We start from the raw sequence: 5,554 nt of genomic DNA, 5'->3' as shown, positions 1-5,554 counted from the left end.
AGAATAGAAATAGAAGTACTCAGTACTTATGGAGAAACTTAACATGGGTCAAACAGTGGCTCAGCCTTACGAGCTCTGATTATGGGACACCCAAGCCACTGTGCAAGCACTGAAATGCATCGTGACTTGCAAACTGCCCCAGTATCTGTGTCTGGTTCCTTCCATCTTCATAACCCAGTGCTCAGAGTTTTCCAGATCAGAAGCCAAAGCCACTCTTGCCTCCTGCAGGTGTGATAGAGTAGTAGGAGTACCTCAATGCTCCCTTGACACTCCGTGTTAACACATCTGCAATGGAAGTTCTCTGCATTGTGGAAATTACACACAATTGACTCATTACATTTAGCATGCAAGAATCTGCCCAACTAAATGGGACTGTATAAAACTTAGCTGTTTGATCCTTCCTGTATTCCCCAAAAAGTGAAGAGTCCTTAACATGGGCTCATCTCACTCCCCTCAGAATCTCTAGAATCACCCTTGGTAGGTGATTATCTCTCCCCTCTGAGTTTAATAGGTGGCTGCATGGCAACTTGAGCTACATTTTAGAGTCCAAAATAGGTCACTAGTGTAAGATACATATTGCTTTTTTTTTGACATCTGGAAATTTTTGAAACTGAAAACTGGAATTGTTAAAGTTAAGAAAGTTCATCATGACCGAAGTACTACTCCTGCCTAAAAAGTAGAAGAGAATAGCAAGATGGAAATCATATCAAACCTTTATTTTCAGTTATTTATAAAGAGGTTGTCTAGAATTATTCACCAAAGTATTTTGTAGAAATATAATAATTATAATAATTATTATAATAATTATATTTTTAAGCAACTCATAACCAACTTATAAAATTAAAATGGTTAGATTAAAATAGGTTATTTGCTTAATATTATTTGTTCAGTTGAAATGACAATTTAATTCATATATATTTGTACAATACCATATTCGGTTCTTGCTTTAATTTTTTAATTTATGCATTTTTATTCTTTCCTCACATGCAGATAGAGATACTCACTTCATCATCAGATTGGTTGGCTTTCAGCGCAATTAGTTGGTATTAAAAATTCAGTCATTAGTATTTTGTATGCCGCTTAAATATCCTCTACAGTATGCTTTTTTCATCAGCTTTATCTGCTAGAAATGAATGAGAGATGCAGCTATGGAACATTTTGAAAGGTTTTCTCAAAGAAATGTGTGGGACTATCCTTGATGCAAGTCCAAAAACCCATAGTAACAAATGTAGCTAAAATGATAACCACAGAAAGAAAATGACAAGCCAAAAAAGGGAGGCTTCAAAGACTCTACTTTTGAAAACATGCAATTACTACAGTTAATAATATTCAGATCATGGTCTTTTACTCTCTGGCAAACCATTAAAGCATCTTCTACAAATCCTAGGCACAGGACATGCCAGAGCATGATAGTCATAAATAGACATAAGATGATGATGTATCATAGTCTTCTTCCAGGAATCTTTATTGCACAAATAACACTGCAAGCAACACTGCAAAGGGTATTTCTCAACCAACACTGGTCAACTCTGTACTCTTTCTGATGTAGTTCAGACCACAGGGAACAAAGGGAAAGACAGATCTGCTGCTTAGACAGCTTCACTGGAGAATGGATGCTTTTAGAAAATGTTTAGAATTCACATTTTCTAAAAGAATCCATTCTCCAGTGAATGGATCCATTCTCCAGTGCTCCAGAGTGAAAGCTTCCATTCATCCAGTGAAAGTATCCACTCTTCAGTGTTCCAGAGTCCCCAGGGGAGCAGAAGTCCTGGAACCAAATTTTCCATGCAGTAGGGGAAGCTGAGGAAAGCTCCCAGGCTGTAGCTAATGAGAGGAATGTGCTAAGAGGGGCAGCTGCACTGCTCAGCTTGCATGGAAAAAGGCTTTAAAGGCTGAGCCTGGCCCAGCTGAGAAAAACACAGCATGGAGATCACCAAGCAGCTTCTGAAAGCAAATTGCCCTTCAAAAGAAAGATGGCTCGTGTTAACCCCCTTCAGTTAATGTGAGCTGCTGTGCTTAAATGAGCATGAAGACACAATCTAAGAGAAGGACAGCTCTCACATCCACATAAATCTCATGGTGTAGGAGGCATGTAATCAGGGCTGATTGCTATAATGTCTGTTCTTCATTGTAGATGCTGTTCTTTGTATACAGACTTTCTACTGCATTAATTCATTCAACCCCATTTTCTAACCTGGAAATATTACTTTCAGAGCTAAATAACTAGAAGTTTTACCTTTGAACTGTGACATTGAAGTATATAAAAATCCATTTAAGCAACCTACAGAGCTACTTATAAACTGAGTACAGCTGTAGCAGATGGTACTCATGCCAAGGTGGAGAAGACCTTCATACGTTACATGGGACTCATTATGCCTGTCTTGGAAGAATAAAAACGGCAGTTGGATATGGCATTAGCTATAGATATCTTCAAAGCTTAAGCTGCCAAGCCATTACAGTTAGTGTCCGAAGATTAAAATTTCTCAGGTAGCTCCCATTAGGACCCAACAATTCATTAGAATGTGCTCAGAGCATGTATTACACCACATGAAGTCATATGTTTTGAAATAAGTAAGGAGGATAATTTCCAGGCTGCTAATGCAAAGACATGTAAGCATGATAGTTTCTAAAATAAGGTTCAAGCAATCGGTGTGCAACAGAATCCGTGCGGAAAACTTCAACAATCATAAATGTCAATGTCCATGTATATGACTGTGTCTGTTTACAGACATATTTCTGCATCAGCTGAAGTAGATTTCTGTCCTCACCCTGATCTTATAGTTTGAATGACTCAACCCCTAGAGTGCATCCTCAGTCATCTAACTAAATCTACACTTGTCACACACTGAGGGAGAATTGACCTTTTAGCCATCTTAGGGATGCTGTTGTCCCAACATTATGGGGACAACTCATAAACTCTGGTATATGAGTGCTCTGCAACTCCTGGAATGTTCCAGGCTCCCACACTGTGCCATTTGCATGGTGGCAGCTGGGCCTGCTGTTGCTGCCACTTTAGGTGTGCAGAACAGACTTACTCAGAATTTAGGGATGTTTGAAATCCAAGACCAGATCCAAACTTTGCAGCTCTACTGCAGTTCTATTTTTACCATCTTAAATTCACTGTGGCCAGTTTAAATCCCTATCTGCCCTGCTGAGTCCCTCAGGAGATCATGTTTTCCACCTGAATAATCCTTTAACACAGACATCCACTGATTCCATCTCTCACTTCCTAGTGTAAATTGTCATAAAGCAAAAGTATACAGTATTTTAATTCTATACTTAAAATACAAAGTGCCCGCTTTGTCACATTGCAGCCCTAAGGGTTTTTAGGATCAGACTGCTACTGCCAGAAATAGGATGCTGCAATTGAATCTGTTTTTATATTCTACACTATATCAGGCTTCCAAGTTGGGCATATTTACATGTACATTTGATGACATCTAATGTATGCATCCAGCTAAAATAAAATTTGCATGATGGTAACTGATCACATGCAGGCTTTGATGAGTTCCCTTCCTTCTGCTAAGTTCCACATATCTTATTGAATTTCTGCATCAGTTCACATCCTGGATCAGAGTGATGCACACATCATATATCTGTGGGTAAGCACAAATATACACTTTTCTATGTCATCAACCATAAATCGACTATGTGTGATAGCTAAAATTATGCTGCTATATATTAGTTTTCAGATGAAAAGAATATTTTTCCATTGCTTTCTTTTATACCATTTCTGATCTCAATTAAATACAGGCTAATCAAGTTCATCTGAATTGTGTCAGGGAGTAGAAGTGTTGTTTTAGACTGTGTGTTTGAAGGTATTTGTGTTAGAGATAGCAATATAGATTGACAGGAAAAATTCACTGACCTAGTACTAAGGCATTATAACGAATCTGCTGTTCACTGACATTAAACAATAAATACAAGAAACAATAGAATTAAGAATTCTTATTTAAACGTAGAAAAACAAGCTTAACTTGTTCTCATAGGAACCTTAATAGTTTTCCTTTTACTCTAGGTAATCATTGGAGAGGGGTGGCTGTGAAGAGGCACTTTAAGTGAGCTCTGAACCTAACACTTAAAGCAGGGCAAAGGATCTTCCTTAGCTTCTGCAGAAGAATGAATAATTAAGTGGCACATTTCTGCTCAATAAACAAAACTGTAATGAATTTAAAGGAAATTACAGATTTTATCATCTTCTGCAATGAGCATCTGGGTTTTGCTGGCATGCAGATTATTGATGGCCCAAACTTATTAAGCTTTCTGGTAGCTTTGTTCACATAAGTAAATCAGCACAGCAGAAGGAATTAAAAACAGCACTAAAATAATTTTCTATCGTTTTACTGAAATGCTTTATGAATGCTTATATCTTATGAGCAGATGGAACAATTCTAAGGTCTTATTTTCCAAAGGTATCTCATTATTTTATTGCTCATGAAAACTCCCTTCCTTTCACAACTACTCAGTAAAGAAAGATTTTGCTACGTGCTGTGAACTACTGAGGATGACTCCCAAGGAGCAGAAACATATAGAAATATAAATAAATACCTCACAATGGTAATGTCTTGATGGCACTTCTGATATTTTTTCATTGTTCCAGATGTCACATGTGAACCAAAATTTCACCCAAGTAATTTTAAACATTTTTTTAAACCTAACACATATGAATACACTGAAAGTTAAAATTAACAAAACACTGGGGGAGGCAGGGGTTCTGTAAGCAATTCTGTTTAAGAAGAGGCTACCTCATACAAGTTTTTTCATGAGCTGCTCAAAAATCATATTCTTCTTTGAGTATTTTTTCAAATACAACTCACCATTCTATCCAAAAATTTTCATTTTCTTCCCTCAAGGACGTGGCTAAACTTGGGTTTTTTATTTAATTTCTAGAATATATACTGCTTCAGCAAGAACCTTCCTGCTCCAATGATGATGACATGATGAACAATATACCTGAAAGCTGCTGGCTGTAGCATGGATTCCTAATACATGGAAATTAACCACTCAAATACAACGAGGAGGCTGGAAAATAACTCTGTAGGTCAAAAACAGCTCTGAAACCCCATGGCAGTGAAGAGTTTCTCTTACAGAAAAGGTTCCTCGAATAGGTACTATGTCTTCCCTTCCACTATTTCAGCTCTTAAATCTAATTTTATTCTATTTTATCAGTGTCCATCTCTTCTAACTATCCTAATAGTATCCTATCTGAACCTTCTGTCCCTTGCTATTTCTGATTCTATTACTCTGTGACATTTTGCTATATATTTTCATTCCCTTTAAGTCTCCACCAAAATAGTATGACTCCAGACACAAGGCCCCTCAAGAATTAGACTATTTGTCTTCTCTAGAGAGAGGGCTGTAGCAACTGAGCAAGTGACCAGGTATTGCAAAAACAGTGATGTGTAGAAGCAAGATCCCTGGCATGGCACTAAAAAGGTCATAGGAACCCACCTCAAACAGAGGTGCTTGTATACTCAGGAGTCCTTTTTCATTTCTTGCATCAGCAGCCAACCCAAGCCTGGACTGGGACTTCTGGTTTACTCGTATCTGGACT

Source organism: Geospiza fortis, unplaced genomic scaffold (assembly GCF_000277835.1).
Source record: "Geospiza fortis unplaced genomic scaffold, GeoFor_1.0 scaffold138, whole genome shotgun sequence".
NCBI lineage: Eukaryota > Metazoa > Chordata > Aves > Passeriformes > Thraupidae > Geospiza > Geospiza fortis.
This window is presented reverse-complemented; position numbering follows the sequence as displayed.